The 20,672-nt window shown below is 41.9% G+C and overlaps 1 protein-coding gene across 4 annotated transcripts in view; it reads left to right on the forward strand.

The window, feature by feature from the left end:
* LOC135214478 (phosphatidylinositol 4-phosphate 3-kinase C2 domain-containing subunit beta-like) overlaps positions 1 to 20,672 on the forward strand; it is a 184,644-nt gene that overhangs the window by 1,910 nt on the left and 162,062 nt on the right. For 2 of the 4 annotated variants that reach the window (XM_064248827.1, XM_064248829.1), the window contains exon 1: positions 3,051 to 3,288. The exons of 1 other annotated variant lie outside the window; for it this stretch is intronic. The gene's annotated coding sequence lies outside the window, so the exon portion shown is untranslated. Of the gene's footprint in view, positions 1 to 3,050; positions 3,289 to 20,672 lie in introns of those variants that run through there. One more of the 4 variants, XM_064248825.1, reaches the window with a different exon arrangement.

The following is a 20,672-nucleotide window of genomic DNA, read 5'->3' on the forward strand; positions in this document are numbered from 1 at the left end:
GCCTGGACAACTGCTGGTAAGACCTCGACATTTAGTTATCCATTACTTTGCTTAAACAAAAGGAACAACTCTTTCAGTTTCTAATATTCCAGAATCCCCGCAGGAGAACTAAGGCTAGCACTAAGCACAGTCAAATTGTCAATCACGTAAGATCGTTGAGCAATGGCGGTTGTCTGAGCATTCTAGGCTGTGTCAATGATTGATGGTGGCTAGCTACATTGAGGAAGATGATGTGACTCATTTACGATGCACGAGAGAAAAGATATCGTGATATTCAAGAAAATTGGACTGACCACTTTATTCTAATGATACTCGAAGACTTATTTATGATAAAGGTTACATTCGTGACAAATACCAGACGCTGAGCTGCCTTTATTATTAGAGGTAGCTATATAGTCATACTGAGAAGAAATGCAGAGCTCAAAAATCATATTTATGTAAATTTTATCACGTGCATGCATTGTATGAAACAGAAAATACTAATTACTGAACTTGAGGAAACCGAGAAGCTGAAAAGCTTTTGGAGCTCAGCGCCATACAAAATGCAATAATTTACAACGAAATAATAATAATAATAATAATAATAATAATAATAATAATAATAATAATAATAATAATAATAATAATAATAATAATAATAATAATAATAATAATAATAACAGATAATTATATCAATCACTTGAAGTTTATCTTTGCTATTTGCCCTGATTTCTGAGGGCCCCAGAATAGTTGAAAGACTCACATCTACTTATAAATGAGAACTATGAGATGGGAGGCTGGAGACAAGTGGAGACCAATGGAAGTGAAAGTACGGGAAAGATGTGTGACGGGATTTCGCAAAGGCTCTTACTTAATTGCGTCACATTGCATTGGAGGTGATGATGATGATGATGATGATCTGATTTTCGTGACGCAAGTTTATAGATCCCGTTTAGATTTAGGTCAAAGTCTTCATTCTCCACCACTGGACATTGTTGAGCGTTTGTGGGCCTATTGTTACTTTAGGCCAGGGAAACATAAGTTTATGGCCTCTTCCATTAATAATAATAATAATAATAATAATAATATAATAATAATAATAATAATAATAATAATAATAATAATCAATACGAAAAATGAAACTATTAACCACATAGCAAGCGAATGCCCGGCACTTGCACAGAACCAGTACAAAAAGAGGCATGATTCAGTGGGAAAAGCCCTCCACGAGCCTGTGCAAGAAACATCAGCTACCTTGCAGTAATATGTGGTACGAGCACCAACCTGAGGGAGTGATAGAAAACGATCTGGCAAAGATCCTCTGGGACTATGGTATCAGAACAGATCGGGTGATACGTGCAAATAGACCAGACGTGACGTTGATTGACAAAGTCAAGAAGAAGGTATCACTCATTGATGTCGCAATACCATGGGACACCAGAGTTGAAGAGAGAGAGAGGGAAAAAATGGATAAGTATCAAGATCTGAAAATAGAAATAAGAAGGATACGGGATATGCCAGTGGAAATTGTACCCATAATCATAGGAGCACTAGGCACGATCCCAAGATCCCTGAAAAGGAATCTAGAAAAACTGGAGGTTGAAGTAGCTCCAGGACTCATGCAGAAGAGTGTGATCCTAGAAACGGCGCACATAGTAAGAAAAGTGATGGACTCCTAAGGAGGCAGGATGCAACCCGGAACCCCGCACTATAAATACCACCCAGTCGAATTGGAAGACTGTGATAGAGCAAAAAAAAAAAAAATAAAATAAAAAAATAAATACAATAAATAAAATAAAATAAAATAAATCAATAAATAAATAAATAAAATAAATAATAATAATACTAAATAATGAATAATAAATAATAATAATAATAATAATTTGAAACTATCTTGCTGTACATCTGATAATAGACTATTTTTTTCTTTTGTAGTTAGACAAATTTTTCCCTTGGATTCTAAGCAGTTCATTCTACTCCGTGATGAGGTTGCTAGCCACATGTCTTATCCACACTGGCCGCGATCCATCACAGTGGACTCACTAACTACAGGTTATAGTTAAGTGGTTAGTCAACAAACCGATCAAACTCTTCTTTCATACGTGGGAGGTGGGACTGAATTGTGGTCCATCGCTGTATAAGGCGAAATCGTTATAAATGTTATTATTATTATAATTATTACTTTAATCTAGAATGAGCGCAAAATGATATGGAACACTGCAGGAATTACAACAAAAGATACATTAAGTTGTAGGCTACAATTAATGTGTGTTAAAACGTGCATATGGTACTGACGAACAACACAAGGTAAATTAAATAACTGACAAAACAGCACGTAAGTATATGGAGTAAAAATTAATCAAATAAATAAGCTGACGTACAAACGGGAGGGAAAACCAAGAAAAGTACATTCCAAAAGTATAAACAATAACACCACTGCTTTCTTTTAGTTGTACTCATCATATGAACACAGACTAAACATACACACACACACATGTATATATATATATATATATATATATATAGATATATATATATATATATATATATATATGTGTGTGTGTGTGTGTGTGTGTGTGTGTGTGTGTATATATATATATATATATAAAGGTTTTTTTTTGCCACGAAGGAAAAAAATGAAAAAACGAGTTGGCCGAGTACTTTCGGTCCTATTCGGACCCTTTACTGAGGCAGCCTCAGTAAAGGGTCCGAAAGTACTCGGCCAACTCGTTTTTTCATTTTTTTTTCCTTCGTGGCAAAAAAACCTTTATTTATACATAGCATCACGTTTTATATACTTCGTGATCAAGTTATATATATATATATATATATATATATATATATACATATATATATATAATCATATTATATTATATTATATTATATTATATATAACAATATAATATATATATATATGGGAAAGTAATTCTTAAGATGGGTATCTGTACTTACGTATAAAAGTTCCATAGAAATGTGAATTGAACGATTTTGTTTTTTCGGGATTTGCGTTCGTCAATTCTTACATCATTCCTGGTGTTATTATTTTCTCGAAGTTTATCATACTCTCAATAGATGGCGCTGATATCAAGGAGAGTGAAAACACCAAGTTGAAAGTTTAATTTGTTATTATATAGGGGGAAGTGGTGACAAATTGTCGCCTTTCCGTGTTCCTTGAATGTGGTAATGTTGACAGTTGACTAACAATAACAAAATAAAGCAGCCACAAAGTGAAACTCGAGAAATAGTAGAACGCTGCCGCCCAGAGCCCATTAGAATCTACCGCAAACAAACAACGGTTCACTGAAAGAGGTTTGTGTGAGACTCGTATTTTGTCTGTCGTGGTTTAATTCAGAGAGGATGTCTTAACTTTCACACACACTGTAATGTTAGGTGGCTTAATCCGAGGGCGCGCCGCACCCTAAGCAGTCTAGGATTACTACCCTTAGTGTTGACAGTTTTCATTATTATGACTACGTAGGTGTGGGCCTACGGAATCACCGTATGTCTCTTGGTCTTTCATCTGTCATGACTGAAATGGTGTACCAATAGCCTAAGGTAAACAACCGACTGGCCAACCCACTGACTACCGCGTTTGTGGCCACCCTCTGAAAAAGTACTTTTAGGGTAAAACACCACGGCAGGCCAAACAGGCCACCTACAATCAACGCTTGCCACCCTCTGAAAAAGTACATTAGTATAGCTAACGCGTCCTGACACCAGAGATGGGCATCAATCGCGACTTGTTGTTGGTGAGAAACGGAGCTAAAGACCTCTACTCTCCTTTCGAAGTAAGTATTTTCTCCAAAGTTAGAAATTAAAGCCAAATTTTAAGATTTAAACAGAGGGTACTGAAAACGGTCTCAAACGTAGTGCAAATCTCACCAAAACGCGTTCAACATTTTTACTTACAACTCGAGGTATTTAGAAGATTGACGCCATCTCGATGTTTACGGAGTTGTTTGTGTCAATAAACTAACCATTTCCTGTGATAAATCCGCAAACCACTTGTGCCCACAGACGCTGGGGCACTTTTATCACAACAAACGGAAAACTTTTCCTCACCGAGTAAACAACTGTTTTGTAAAAGACGACGACGAAGAGTGCACTTCGATAATTTTTTAAATAAATAGTAAATCATCAATATTTTACATATTTATGATGATTAATTTGAAAATATCCGTTATTGAAAAAGTAACTCTATTCTGACTCAAATTTAAGTAATTATTTTTTGGAATTAGAACGTTCTTTTAAGTCCTGTATTAGGGTAGAACATCACGACAGGCCAACCCTCATCACGGTAGACGGGTCTTATTCACTCGATATTTAATTGGTGAAACATGAATACAATTGCAACTCTAAGCATACCATTTAAAAGACTGAAGTTTCGTCAACACATGTGAGATATGAAAGCCCCATACGAACTAAAATAAGCATGTGAGCTCTTCGTAAAATATGTTTTCAAGGCAGTTTTGAAATCCAATATGGCGGCTACGTTTGCATGGAGGACGGTTCTCATCAGTGACGGCCACCATCTTTCCCCAGCCTTCCCAGCACTCATTTGAACAATGTTAGCGTATGTATGTAACGTTTATTGATCTTACTCAAGATTGCAGTTGTAATCAGCACAATAAAACAACATTTTGTTGCCTATATTAGTGAAAGTATGAAACTTGTTATTCCCGGGGTTATGGTTGGAACTGAATTCATTCTTACCTTGTAATCGGTGGTTTTTATCCTTACTGCCATCACAACTGAAACTCCACAGTGCTTATTTGATTGTTATTATACACATTTTGGTCTCAGTTCACTCCACATTGCACTTTAAACCCGTTGCTGTTTCTGGTTTCTAAGCGCGCGCGCCATAAACACAATTTCGAACAGCAGACGACGACAGACGACGAAACTGCAAAGTTTTATTCCCTAAACTGTTTACTTTACTAGTTATTTAGTTTAAATTTACTTTGTTATTTAAAAATTTTGATTTAATTCATGTATATTATCCCTTTTTTGCAACCAAATTACCCCAAAAAATTACAGATATTTCTAAAATAGATAAAATCAAATGTTTCTAACGTTTTCGTACATCTGGCTGCCGAAAACCATAGAGGAACGAATACGGAAAAGTGCAGAGGAACGACTAAGTTTTTTTTTTTTTTTTGCTTTTTTGTTTTTGCTAGCACTTTTCATTGATTTCAGTCTTTATTAGTATTTTGAATTTCTTTAATAATCGTATGCCAGAAATAAATGTAACCTTTAATGTTTGCATGCTTTAATGTTTGCATGCTAAGAATGGCAAAATCATCGTTGCCACATTAGTGGAGGCTTCACACATACGCCGTTCCATTATTATCCTGTTAAGCGTCCGCCCCTGATGAGCTCGCTGCTAACGTACCGTCACGCTTTTTTTGTAATCAGCGATCATAGCACTGATGATAGTTTTTCAAAGTTAATATTGATTTTTATGCTTGTTATTCATACTGTAATTAACTGTAGGAAATTCTCTCTCTCTCTCTCTCTCCTCTCTCGTCTCTCTCTCTCTCTCGTCTCTCTCTCTCTCATCTCTCTCTTCCCTCTCTCCCTCTCCTCTCATCCTCCATCTCCTCGCTCCTCTCTCTCTCGGAGTCCAGTCACTCGGCAAAGAAAAGTCATCTTCACTCCCGCAATTGGAAGAAAAGTTTGTATCATCACTGGAGGATTCAGAACTAGAGCTCTCATCATCAAATAGATTATCAATATCACACTCCTCATCTAGTATTTGATTGATCTCACCTGAAGAAATATGCCTCCTCTTTTGGGACATTCATTGTGAAAGACGCGAAATCCAATTTGTCTCGATAAACGCCCGAAGCGTATTGAAAGAAAACCAACAGGGACAGGCAGTTTTCTAGCATAAGCGACCACCAGGAAAGAGTTGCAGGCTGGAAATAAGTTTCCCATGTGCTGAGAGTGTTACCAAATGATGTTCCTACACTTTTCTATACGAGTAAACGTATTATTACGGGGCTGACGGCTTGACAAGCACAGTTAAAGTCTTGAACGTAATATCCCGTTGAAGGCGCTACCGAGTAGATCGCGGTAAACGTATTATTACGTGGGTGACGCTTAACAGGTTATAAACTGTTTCCATGAATTCTAGTTGTCATAGTAATGCAATAATGATAAAATTGCTTTAATATTTATGTATATATACTTCCAATACATAGCCTAATTTCACCAATTTCAACGTTTTGTGTGTAGTCTTATACCCTGTTTGGAGGGTCAACACATACCGAATGGCAACAGAGAGAGAGAGAGAGAGAGAGAGAGAGAGAGAGAGAGAGAGAAGAGAGAGAGAGAGAAAGGAAGGCGGAGGAACGAAGAAGAAAGGGATGGCGGTGGAGGGGGGGGGGGGTGGGTGGGGGGGGGGGGGGGGGGGGGGGTTGGGGAGAGGGTAGGTGGAGCTTTATACGCGTGTTCGTATCCATTTCTGCATAATGGAGTTTTTGTCTCTTGGTACAAGGACAAGTGTCGTTATTCTTTACGATTAGTGATTCACGATACCCTTATAAATTATGGCACTGGGTGTAATGCACTATAGCAAAATCTAGTTCTGTTAAGAGTGTTCGTTACAGAAATAGGTATTGCCCAAAAACGTGCTTGCACTGTCTCTGAAACCCATAGTAGACATGCTGCTTAGTTGTCAATCAAGTTTTTATAACCAAGTATTTTTTACAAGCTAGCTATTGAATAAATTTGTATTTTTCTCAGTCAAAACATATGCCCCTCAATGCTAACTTTCCTCCTTTTCTAACGACTTTCTGGTCATTGCAAATTCGGCCCCATAATTTCTTATGGTGCGAAAACAGACAGAGGCCCATGGACCGAAAACGATTGCGTCAAACTACGGCGATAATCCAGCAGTAAAACATCTTCATATATCCAAAAAGTAAATAATAAAGATATATATGCGCATTACGATTATAACAATTACATGTATAGCTGATAACAATCTGCATGAATAACTGGTAAACTGTTCTGCAATGACAGTTGAGTATAGCAATTATTTACAATAGGTACGAAAGTCAAGATGTCGTGACGTCATAATACAGAACTTAAAAAGAACGTTCTAATTCAGAAAAATAATTACTTAAATTTGAGTCAGAGTCGAGTTACTTTTTCAATAACGAATATTTTCAAATTAATCATCATAAATATGTAAAATATTGATGTTTTACTACTTATTTAAAAATTAGCTAAGAGCACGCTTCTCGTCATCTTCTACCAAAACAGCTGTTTACTCCTGGCTTGTTGTTGGTGAGAAATCGTGTTTCGATTGTTGTGATAAAAGTGCTCCAGCGTCTGTGGGTACAAGTGGTGTGCGGATTTATCACAGGAAATGGAAAGTTTGTTGACACAAGCGACTCCGTAAACATCGAGATGGCGTCAATCTTCGAAACATTTTTAGTTGTAAGTAAAAATTTCTAAAGCGTTTTGGTGAGATTTCCACTGCCGTGGGCGCCATTTTCAGTACCCTCTGTTTAAATCTTAAAATTTGGCCTTAATTTCTAACTTTGGAGAAAATACTTACTTCGAAAGGAGAGTAGAGGTCTTTAGCTCCGTTTCTCACCAACAACAAGTCGCGACTGATGCCCATCTCGGGTGTCAGGACGCGTTATAATGTACTTTTTCGGAGGGTGGCTAGGTGTTGATTGTAGGTGGCCTGCTTGGCCTGCTGTGATGTTTTACCCTATGACGTCACGACATCTTGACTTTCGTACCTATTGTAAAAAATTGCTTTACTCAACTTTCTTGCAGAACAGTTTACCAGTTATTCATGCAGATTATCAGCTCTTCATGTAATTGGTATAATCGTAGTGCGCATATATATCTTCATTATTTACTTTTTGGATATATGAAGATGTTTTACTGCCGGATTATCGCCGTAGTGTGACGCAATCGTTTTCGGTCGATGCGCCTCTGTTTTCGCACCATAAGAAATTATTGGGCCGAATTTGCAATGACCAGAAAGTCGTTATTAAAAGAGAAAGTTAGCATTGAGGGGCATATATTTTGATTGAGAAAAATACAAATTTATTCAATAGCTAGCTTGTAAAAAGTACTTTATTACAAAAAACTTGATTGACAACTAAGCAGCATACCTACTATGGGTTTTCAGACAGTGCAAGCACGTTTTTGGGCAATACCTATTTCTGTAACGAACACTCGTATCGGAACGAGATTTTGCTATAGTGCATTACACCCAGTGCCGTAATTTATAAGGGTATCGTGAATCACTAATCGTAAAGAATAACGACACTTGTCCTTGTACCAAGAGACAAAAACTCCATTATGCAGAAATGGATACAAACACGCGTATAAAGCTCCACCTACCCTCTCCCCCCCCCCCCCCCCCCCCCCCCACCCCCCCCCCCCCCCCCCCCCCCACCCCCCCCACCCCCCCCCACCGCCACCCCTTTCCTTCGTTCCTTCGCCTTCCTTTTTTTCTCTCTCTCTCTCTCTCTCTCTCTCTCTCTCTCTCTCTCTCTCTGTTGCCATTCGGTATGTGTTGACCCTCCAAACTGGGTATAAGACTACACACACGTTGAAATTGGTGAAATTAGGCTATGTATTGGAAGTATATATACATAAATATTAAAGCAATTTTATCATTATTGCATTACTATGACAACTAGAATTCATGGAAACTGTTTATAATAATGAAACAGCGTATGTGTGAAGCCTCCACTAATGTGGCAACGATGATTTTGCCATTCTTAGCATGCAAACATTAAAGGTTACATTTATTTCTGGCATACGGTTATTAAAGAAATTCAAAATACTAATATAGACTGAAATCTATGAAAAGTGCTAGCAAAAACAAAAAAAGCAAAAAAAAAAAAATATGTATATAATTCACTTCTCCGTAGTCGTTCCTCTATGCACTTATCCGTAATCGTTCCTCTATGGTTTTCGGCAGCCAGATGTACGAAAACGTTAGAAAAATTTGATTGTATCTACTTTAGAAATATCTGTAATTTTTCGGGGTAATTTGGTTGCAAAAAAGGGATAATATACATGAATTAAATTAAAATTTTTAAATAAAGTAAATTTAAACTAAATAACGAGTAAAGTAAACAATTTAGGGAATAAAACTTTGCATTTCGTCGTCTGCTGTTCGTAACTGTGTTTGTGGCGCGCGCGCTTAGGAACCAGCAACAACAACGGGTTTAAAGTGCAATGTGGAGTGAACTCAGACCAAAATGTGTATAATAACAATCAAATAAGCACTGTGGAGTTTCAGTTGCGATGGCAGTAAGGATAAAAACCACCGATTACAAGGTAAGAATGAATTCAGTTCAAACCATAACCCCGGGAATAACAAGTTTCATACTTTCACTAATATAGGCAACAAAATGTTGTTTTATTGTGCTGATTACAACTGCAATCTTGAGTAAGATCAATAAAAGTTACATATATACGCTAACATTGTTCAAATGAGTGCTGGGAAGGCTGGGGAAAGATGGTGGCCGTCACTGATCAGAACCTTCCATGCAAAACGTAGCCGCCATATTGGATTTCAAAACTGCCCTTGAAAACATATTTTACGAAGAGCTCACATGCTTATTTTAGTTCGTATGGGGCTTTCATATATCACATTATGTTGACGAAACTTCAGTCTTTTAAATGGTATGCTTAGAGTTGCAATTGTATTCTTGTTTCACCAATTAAATATAGAGTGAATAAGACCCGTCCACCGTGATGAGGGTTGGCCTGCCGTGGTGTTTTACCCTAGGTAACACGTCTTGACACCGGAGATGGTCATCGGTCATGAGTTGTTGGTGGTGAAAGGAACAGCTCGAGACCTCTACTCTCCTTTCGAAGTAGTAAGTACAGGGGGTCCTCGAGTTACGACGTTGATCCGTTCTTAAGATGCGTCGTAACACGATTTTCAGTGTAAGTCGGAACATTAAAAAATACCACATGATTTAATGTAAATACCTATCAATAACAACGAGAGAACAATTCCTTACCTTTATTAATTTGATTTTGATCTTCCAACCAAAGCACCAATAACCTTTCCATTTCAATTATTAGACCACTACGCTGCTTAGTTATCACTGTCGCTTTCATAGGAGCAGATCCTTTCACATGTTCAACGATGCGCTCTTTATCTTTGATAATGGTAGCAATGGTCGAACGGCTAAGGCCAAGCGAGCGGCCAATGTTTGTTGGCGTTTCTCCCTTCTCAGATCGCTTTATAATGTCCACTTTAATTTCCATGGTGATGGCCTTTCTTTTCTTCGATGCACTACCATCAGAAGAGTCCGCCTTGCGCTTGGGAGCCATAACAAAGAGCAAAAAGTTACAAAAACGATACAACACGAGGGAGAGAGAGGCAGTGTAAACAACCAAAATGGCGTATGGGCGAGGAATGAGCGTAGCGAAGCGATGCCGTCCTCTCCCCCACAAAGCGTATTCTTCTGCCGTGCGCCCGGAACTAGTTCGCGTTTGTTTACGTCGCTTACGACGCTAAACCGCGTAAGACGGAACGACGCAAAATATTATTTTGTTCATGAAACTTACCTGTCAGATATATATATAGCTGTATTTCTGACGTCCGACAGAATTTCAAAACTCGCGGCACACGTAGTGGGGCGGCCAGGTGGTAGTACCCATTCCCGCCGCTGGGAGGCGGATATCAGGAACCATTCCCATTTTCTGTTCATATTTTTTCTGTCGCCGGTGCTGGAAACAACTGTTTACAGTACCTCCGTCTAGGATTTTTGATTTATCTCACTTTAAATTATCTGGATTGACTTTTGGTATCGACTTCTGGATTGTTGGATTGGCCCGCGTAATAGCGGATTGGTTTTTGATTTTGGATTGGCTTTTCTGTGTACATGATGTCGGGATCAAGTACTGGAAGTTTCAGTGTGTGTGTGAGGAGTGAATGTAAGGTGAGGCTTCTTAAACCTTAAGTTGATCCTCACACAGTTTGTATGGAATGCAGGGGGCATGTTTGCTTGGTTGATGATCGGTGCAATAAATGCAAGGATTTGGATGATGATAAATGGAAGATGTATGAGACCTATCGACGTAAATTGGAGCGCGATAGAGTCAGGAGGTCTTCCTCCAAGATCAGTTCTACGAAAGGTAAGGAATGTAACATTTCTCCTCCTCTAACACCGGTAGATTTTGCTCAACCTAATCCTGTTTTGTTGCCTTCGGGCCCCAGTGCTGTGTCTGGAGAAGGTAACACCCTTTCTCTGATTCTTGAGTCTATTCGCGCTCTTGAATCGAAAGTTTTGGCCTTAGAAACTGGCCCTGTGAAAGTTTGTGTTAGTGCCCCTAGTGTTGTGGAGGGGGCGTCAGATCGGCCCCATAATGCCTCTAGGCCTAGACCTCTATCGGACTCCCAGGACTCTGGGAGTGGGTATGTCAAAAGCCGCAAGAGGGTTACGGGGGCTCCCCACCGATCTGGCGTCCCTTCGGCAGGCCTTGTTGCTAAATCCCAGGCTGCCAAGGAGCGCGCACGAGCGCGTGTCCTGAAGGATTGCTTTTCGTCCTCCGAAGCGTCCTCCCCGCGCAAGGGGTGGAGCGCTCGGAGAGACTCGCGTCCGTTGAAAAGGACTTTTCGTTTTGAGGACGCTTCACGTCCTATGTCTCCGCTTTCGTCAGAGGATGCGTATGACGCCTTTCCTCCTCAGAAGAGAGGTAGGGTTTCTACCGACGAGGACGTTGGTTTCCACGCACAGGCGTGTTCACCTGAGAGGCAGATAGCTGTACCTGCTAGAAGGAAGGAGGCGTCCCCTCGCCCCTCGCCTTCTCGCAGGGTCAGTCCTGCCCCTTCTTCTGCTCCTTCGTCACCTACGAAGGATATCCTAGTGTCCCTTCAGGACCAGATTACGTTGCTTATGGCTCAGAGGACTCGCCCAGCAGCAGTCGAGCCTAAGCGTAGAAAGGACGTTAGGCTGCCCGTCAAGAGGACGAAGCAGTCTCATTCTCTCTCGTCTCGTTCGTCTCTCTCTCCACCTCCGGATCGTCACCGTTCTCGTTCTCTGAGTAGATCTTTCGCTCTCTCAGTAAGAGGAACGCTCGCCATGGACATCTGGCGTTCGAAGCAGGAGATTTGCGCCTTCCGGCAGGGCGCTGTTTGATGGACGCCTCGGCAAGACGCTCGGCGTTCGAAGCAGGACGCTTTGCGTTCTCGACAGGACGCCTTTGAGGACGCTCGGCAGGACGCTCGCCGTTCGAAGCAAGACGCTTTTCGAACGAGGCAGGACGCTTTTGAGGACGCTCAGCAGGACGCTTGCTTGGCTAAGCAGGACGCTTTTGGCGCTCGTCAGGAAGCTCGCGCTTCCTCTCGTAGGGACCGTGGTCTGTTAAAGGGACAGTTTTACCCATTGCTTTCTAAAGGACGCTCCTTTGCTTTCGCAGGATGTTTCCGTCCTTCTAAAGATTGTCGTAAGGGCGATTCCGTACCTGTAGCGGGTACTTCCAATCAACGGAAGTCTTTGTTCAGGCTTGAGGACTGCTGGACGTACGCCCTCCCTCTCCTGATGGACGTTCTCCAGTTCCTCTTAGGGAGAAGGGGAACTTAGTAGTCCAGGGAGTTCCGTTGAAGAAGAACCTCCGGTAGCTTCAGCTGTCTCGGACTATAAGGTTCTTGTCAGGCTGTTACGTTCATCCTTCGGGGAGAAGTTCCAGCCGGCAGCCCCTAGGTCTCCTCCTCTCAACTTTCGTCTTCCAAGACCGTTAAGACCCTGAGTTCGTCGAAATGAAGACATCGCTGTCGACCAAGAGGGCTTTCAAGAAACTTCAAGATTTTATGTCTCGAAGGAAGGATCAGGGCAAGACCACTTTCGCCCTTCCTCCCTCTAGACTCGCCGGGAAAGGAGGAAGTTTGGTATGAAACCAAGGAGGACGTGGGAGTAAAGGTTCCTTCGTCCGCTCTGGGTGACTTCTCCAGTTTAGTGGACGCTCAGAGGAGGTCTCTCTTATCGTCTGCTAAGGTGTCCTGGACTCCTGTGGAGACGGACCACCACTTGAAGGGACTGCTTCGCACCTTGAATGTCTTTAATTTCTTAGACGTGCCTGGGAGTTTTAGACCTTCAGTCTAGAAGTCCTGATTCCCTCAGTCTGGGGGAGCTGTCCAGCGTGTTGTCATGTATGGACAAGGCCGTCAGGGATGGTTCGGAGGAGCAAGTTTCTCATTTTGGAACTGCTTTCCTGAAGAAAAGAGCTCTCTTATGCAATTTTACCGCTAAGTCGGTCTCTCCCGCTCAGAAAGCGGAATTGCTCTTTGCGCCTCTTTCGGACCATCTCTTCCCCCAGGCTATGGTAAAGGATCTTGCAACGAGTTTGCAAGAGAAGGCGACCCAGGACCTCTTGGTACAGTCTTCAAGACGTCCAGCAGTTCCTTCCACATCTGCATTCAGTAAACCCCCGAAGAAAGTCAAACCCTTTCGTGGGGCACCCCCCTCGAGAGCAGCTCCTCGAGGGAGAGGTTTTTCGAGAGGAAGAGCTTCATTTAAAACCAAAACCACCAAATGAAGATCTTGTCCTTCAGACGCCAGTCGGGGCCAGACTGAAGTTCTTTGCGGAGGCTTGGAGGCAGAGAGGGGCGGATCCTTGGACTCTCAAGATAGTAGAGCAGGGGTACAAGATCCCCTTTTTACATCCTCCAACTTTAACATCAACTCCCAGAGACCTCTCTCCATCTTATCAGGGAGAGAAGAAAAGTATTCTTTTCGATCTGTTAGACCAGATGGTCGAAAAAAGAGCGGTGGAACAAGTCTTGGACCTGGAGTCACCGGGCTTCTACAACAGGATTTTCCTAGTGCCGAAGCAGTCGTCAGGTTGGCGCCCAGTCCTGGATGTGAGCAGGCTCAATCTTTTTGTAGAAAAGATCAAGTTCAAAATGGAGACGCCTCAGTCGGTGCTGGGAGCCTTGAGACCTGGCGACTGGATGGTGTGTCTGGACCTGCAGGACGCGTACTTCCATATCCCCGTCCACCCTCTTTCAAGGAAGTACCTGAGATTCGTCTTAGACAACAGGGTTTGGCAATTCAGAGCCCTTTGTTTCGGTCTCAGCACGGCCCCGATGGTTTTCACAATGATAATGAGGAATGTAGCGAAGTGGCTCCATTCGTCAGAGATCAGGATATCCCTCTACCTCGACAATTGGCTGATCAGAGCGTCGTCGAGGCAGAAATGTCTGAAGGACCTTCAGTTTACGTTAGCCCTAGCAAAGTCTCGGGTCTTTTGGTCAACTCCGAAAGTCGCATCTGACCCCGACACAGTCCATCGTGTATCTGGGGATTCAGATGGATTCAGTGGCTTTTCGGGCGTTTCCATCCCAGGAACGTCAGCGACTGGGGTTAGAGAAAGTCGCAGCCTTCCTAGAGAGAGAAGCTTGTTCGGTGAGGGAGTGGATGAGTCTGCTGGGCACCATTTCCTCGCTAGAAAAGTTTGTCTCGCTGGGAAGACTGCACCTCAGGCCTCTTCAATTTTTCCTTGCGGAAGAATGGAAGTCGAAAGGGGACCTGAATGCGATCCTAAGGATCTCAAACAAGGTAAAAGGCCACTTAAGATGGTGGCTCGACCCTCAGAAGTTACGAGAGGGCTTCTCCTTAAATCTTCTGAGCCCCGACCTAGTGTTGTTCTCAGACGCTTCCATTTCCGGTTGGGGAGCAACACTGGGGGGGGAGGAAGTGTCAGGCTCCTGGAGAGGGGAACAGGTAGCCTGGCACATCAATGTAAAGGAACTGGCAGCGATATTCCTGTTGCTGCAGTTCTTCGAAGACAAACTGTCAAGCAAGGTTGTTCAAGTCAACTCAGACAGCACCACAGCCCTTGCATATCTAAAGAATCAGGGAGGAACTCACTCCAGATCCCTTTTTCTCCTGGCGAAAGAGGTTCTGCTATGGGCAGACGCAAGGCGCATCAAGATCCTGACAAGATTCGTGGCAGGGGTTCAGAATGTCAGGGCGGACCTTCTCAGTCGACGAAATCAGATTCTACCAACAGAATGGACCTTGCACCAGGAAGTCTGTCAGCAATTATGGACATTGTGGGGACGTCCTCTAGTAGACCTGTTCGCTACATCGAGGACGAAGAGGCTTCCTCTGTATTGCTCCCCGGTTCTGGATCCAGGGGCAATTGCAGTGGACGCGTTGCTCTGGGACTGGACGGACCTGGATCTTTACGCCTTTCCCCCATTCAAGATCATGGGGGAGGTAATGAAGTTCGCAGCTTCAGAAGGGACAAGGTTGACTCTTGATTGCCCCAATGTGGCCAGCAAGAGAGTGGTTCACAGAGGTCATGACATTCCTTGTGGACTTCCCAAGAACGTTGCCCTGGAGGAGAGATCTACTCAGACAGCCTCACTTCAAAGGTTTCACCAAAACCTCTCCGCTCTGGCTCTGACTGCGTTCAGACTATCGAAAAGTTGGCCAGAGCGAGAGGCTTTTCAAAGGCAGCTGCGAGAGCAATCGCTAATGCTCGAAGAGCCTCTTCAAGAGCTGTCTACCAGTCTAAGTGGTCCTCCTTCAGGGCATGGTGCAAAAAGGAAGGAATTTCCTCTTCCACGACCTCTGTGAATCAGATAGCAGATTTCTTACTCTAAGAAATGTGCAGAAATTGGCAGTTCCTACAATCTCGGGTTATAGGAGTATGTTGTCTGCCGTTTTTCGCCACAGAGGACTGGACCTCTCCGACAATAAGGATCTGCACGATCTCTTAAGGTCGTTCGAAACCACCAAGATTCCACAAGCAAGACAGCCCTCATGGAATCTCGATGTGGTTTTGAAACATCTTATGCTAAGTCCCTTTGAGCCTCTCCATGATGGCTTATCTAAGGGACTTGACGAGAAAAACGCTTTTCCTAGCTTCTCTGGCGACGGCGAAGAGAGTTAGTGAAATCCAAGCGTCAGTAGCCTAGTGGGCTTCAAGGGGGACAACGCTGTCTGCTCGTTTGAGCCCATCTTTCTTGCTAAGAACGAGAACCCGTCTAATCCTTGGCCGAAGAGCTTTGAAATCAAAGGAATGTCGAGTCTCGTGGGTCAAGAACCAGAGAGAGCCCTGTGCCCTGTCAGGGCTCTCAAGTTCTATGTGAATAGAACTAAAGAGATAAGAGGTCCCTCAGGTAATCTCTGGTGCTCGGTTGTCGAAGAATGCTGTTGCTTTCTTCTTGAGGGACGTCATTAAAGAGGCTCATTCATCTTGCCAGAAGACTGATTTGAGCCTCTTTAAAGTGAAAGCTCACGAAGTCAGAGCCGTAGCTACTTCTCTTGCCTTCCAAAGGAATATGTCTATCAAAGATATACTTGATAGCACCTTTTGGAGGAGCAATTCCGTATTCGCCTCACATTACCTCCGGGATGTGAGAACGATTTACGAGAACTGTAGTTCTTTGGGGCCTTACATTTTCGGCAGACACAGTTTTGGGGGCTGAAGGTAGCTCTCTCCCTATCCCTTAGCTTAGTTAGGTTAGTTTTTATTGTGTTTTTGGTTGATGGTGAGATCTTCTGTGGAAATCTCCCATTCCTTAGTGTTAATGTCAGGGGTTTTTTGGTTAGTTGGTCAGGTGGTGGTCGGTTGCTGTGTTACTGCCATATGTTTGGCTAGATGGTCTTGTCACATTGTGGTCACGTCCCCGTTGACAGAGCATCCAGAGTGCACCAGCACTACAGGTCCAAACCTGGCTGGCAACTCTGATAAAAGCATAAGCAGGCTTTAGTGACAGTAATCACAGAGTCTACTTTGCTATCAGGTAAGGAACCAAGAAGTAAATCTTTTATTTAATTTAAGTTTCCTAAAAATCCTATTCTGTCTCTACCCACCATCCGAAGGTGGGATTCAGCTATATATATATCTGACAGGTAAGTTTCATGAACAAAATGTTATTGTTATAATACAATTAAGTTTGTTCATACTTACCTGGCAGATATATATAATTAGAGTGCCCACCCTCCTCCCCTCAGGAGACAAGGGTCATGAATAAATATGAACAGAAAATGGGAATGGTTCCTGATATCCGCCTCCCAGCGGCGGGAATGGGTACTACCACCTGGCCGCCCCACTACGTGTGCCGCGAGTTTTGAAATTCTGTCGGACGTCAGAAATACAGCTATATATATATCTGCCAGGTAAGTATGAACAAACTTAATTGTATTATAACAATAACATTTTTTATATTTTTATGGGGGCGCGTTCGTAACCAAGAAACATCGTAAGTCGAGACCGGCGTAACCCGAGGACTTACTGTATTTTCTCCAAAGTTAGAAATTAAGGCCATATTTTAAGATTAAACAGAGGGTAATGAAAAGTGTGACCAAACGCAGTGCACACTACCCCCATGACGCTTTCGAAATTTTTACTTACAACTAAAAATGTTTTGAAGATTTACGCCATCTCGATGTTTGCGGAGTCGCTTGTGTAAACAAACTTCCCATTTCCTGTGCTAAATCCGCACACCACTTGTACCCATAGACGCTGGGGCACTTTCATCACAACAATCGTAAACACAGACTTCCAACCACTACTTATCCAAGGGAACTAAGTCATTCTTTGCGCTCTTCAATTGTTTATCAGTGTTGTCAATTGGTATGAGTTTACCCAAGAAACTGGGTATAGCTAAGACTTACACAAAACCGGGGAAATAAGTGAAATTAGCGTATCTGTTTGTAGTATATATATACATATTACAGCAATTTTATCATTACTGCATTACTATGACAACTAGAATTCATGGAAACAGTTTGTAAATGCATCGCCGTATGTGTGGAGCTCCACTAGATTGGCAATGATGAGTCATTTTGCTGTCGCGTCATCTGCTCGTAAGTAGCTACTTCAGAAATACCTGTAATTTTTCAGGGTTAATTTGGCTGCAAAAAAGGGATAATAGACATGAATTAAATTTACATTTTGAAGTAACAAAGTAAAGTTTAAACTAAATAATAAGTAAAGTAAACAATTAAGGGAATAAAGCTTTGCACATCATAAACCGTGTACATGTGTGCTGCCCGTAACTGTGTTTGTGGAGTGAACGCTTAGGAACCAGGAACCGCAACGTAGTTAAAGTGCAATTTGGAGTGAATTAAGACCAAAATGTGTATAATTACAATCAAATAAGCACTGTGGCGTTTCACTTGCGATGGCAGTGAGGATAAAACCACCGATTACAAGGTAAAAATGAATTTCGGTTCAAACCATGACCCCGGGAATAAAAAGTTTTATACTTTCACTAATATAGGCAACAAAAAGTTTTTTTATTTTGCTGATTACAACTGGAATCTTGAGCAAGATCAATAAACGTTACTTATATGTATACGCTAACATTGTTCAAATGAGTGCTGGGAAGGCTGGGAAAGATGGTGGATTGTCTGTGGTTACGAACGGCAAGTCAAGCAGCTGCCGCCATATTGGATTTCAAAACTGCCTTGAAATCATATTTTACGAAGAGCTCACATGCTTATTTTAGTTCGTATGGCGCTTTCATATATATATCACATTATGTTGATGTAATTGTATTCTTGTTTCACCAATTAAATATAGAGTGAATAAGGCCGAGCCACGCAATGACGATGGGTCGACTGCGGTTGTTTACCCTATACCTACTACTACCTAGTACTACCAATAGATAGTACATTACGTACCCTAACCTTAGTTTGGGTAGTAAGAAGGGAGAATGTTTAGAATTTTCCTTAAAAATGGGTGGTAGTATCTGAATTCGAGAATTCGGTATCTCTCTTAATAGTACCAGGAGTAAATGAGTATCATAGCCTTTGGACTATCCTGGTCAACAGTAAGTTAGCAATGTCAGTAATTCTAGGCAATAGGGTATCTCCGCACGGACTCCTAGGAACGCTCCTGCGGATGCGAAAGCTACTAAGGATTGGGGTGTCAAATGTATTTACACCTTATTTTTTAGTGTTTAGTACTGGTCCCTGGCAATTAATTACAGTTGTCCCCCCAAAATAACAGTCTTACCAAGCAACCCAAATACTATAGGAAACTGTAATTTCCAAAGAAATACCCGATGTGGAGTTATTACCTAGATCTACTGCAATGTCTTGTTGTGTCATTAGTGTGATGTAGGATCTTTTGGAAACACTGCTGCAATTACATGTGAGTGGGATTGTCTACACCTGGGGGAGTAGTCAGTCAGTTGTTGTAGAGGTAGGGTGTTGTGCCCTGGGCTCCGTGGTTGAGAGTTTGTGGCGAGGGACCTTTCCCTCTTACCCTTTATTTTCCTCGTTGGTTGGCGAGTCAGATCTTGAAGGTCATCCATTACGTAGTCTGAGGGAGCTTGCAAGGTGAGTAACTACATGTCTGTAGGTGGTACTTTATCTCCCATTCTTATTTGTAGGCTACTCGACTTATCATAGCTTAATGTGTGAGCGATGAGTGGCATGTGTCATTAAACTTCATTTGTCTGATTTGTCTGTCAGTTACATTCATTCATTAGTTTTTCGTTCCAGAGACTTGTCAATTTTCATGTAATGAAAGCTGGCTTTCCTAATCCTACAGAAGTTGTAGTTTATTGATTGCTTAAATTGTTTTTACTAAATTTTAGAGTAGGGTGTATATAGCCCATGACTTGGTACAGGTGAAATATCCTTGAGAAATTTAGCATCTGGAGTTTATATTTTGTCATTCATACCCTAGGGTCAGGTACTAAACAAGCTTCCGGTGCAGCTTTTCTGTAGAATTACCAAACTAGTAGCCTACTGCGGGTCATATTTTGCTGCTACTTAGGCTATTTATGTATACTTTTGTAATGCAAAAATTACCTCTAGCCTGTAATATGAGCAGCAAAAAGGGTAATTCTAGGTAATAACTCCGCATGGACTGCAAGGAATGTTCCTGTGAATATGACAGCAACTAGTGATTGGGGCGTCAAATGTATTTTACCATGTTTAGTACTAGCCCCTGGTGGTCAATTACAGTCGACCCCCAAAAATAACAGCAAATTCTTAATAAGCAACCCTAAATACTGTAGGAAACTGTAATTTCCAAAGAAATACCCAACACTGAGTTATTACCTAGATCTAACGCAAAAAATTACAATTACTTTTGTTCTCCCTTCCTGGAAGCTTGCTCGCTACCCCCCCCCCCCCCCCCCGCCCCCCCCCCCCCCTCAAACCTCATACCTTTTTGACAAATGAAATAGCCTAGAAGGATGTAGAATGTGGGTTGTGTCTTGGCTAATGAGTGAATAGTGATGTCATAGGGGGGAAATGCTTTACCAGTCAAAAAGAGCTTTCCCATTTCAAACATTGAGCCACTAAACTGATTTCCAGGAATTTTCTGCAGATCAGTTTAGTGGCTCAGTGTTTGAAATGGGAATGCCCCAGAAAGGGATGCGTGAATTATGATGGTTGAGTATGTTTGAAAGGGTGCCAGTATGATTGTCCCTATGTGCATCTCAGTGGGGCAGGCAAAAGTGCCAATTTCAGACTGCCATAAAATATTTAGGATACCCAAAACTGTAGACATTTTTCACAGATAAGTATATTGGCATTTAGTTGTTTTTGCAAAAGAAAATTTATAGAATTATGAAAAGTTCCCGGTAAAACATAATCAAATAGCGTTAGTGCTAATGATTGCTGCATTATTTTGAGTGGACTAAGAAGGAAAAATAAAAAAACTGGTTCAATTGCTGGTTATTGTTATAAGGTGTATTAAATTTTCTGGTATGGTCTGTTCAT

The sequence above is a fragment of the Macrobrachium nipponense genome, chromosome 45 (genome assembly GCF_015104395.2).
Source record: "Macrobrachium nipponense isolate FS-2020 chromosome 45, ASM1510439v2, whole genome shotgun sequence".
In the NCBI taxonomy this organism is placed as follows: domain Eukaryota; kingdom Metazoa; phylum Arthropoda; class Malacostraca; order Decapoda; family Palaemonidae; genus Macrobrachium; species Macrobrachium nipponense.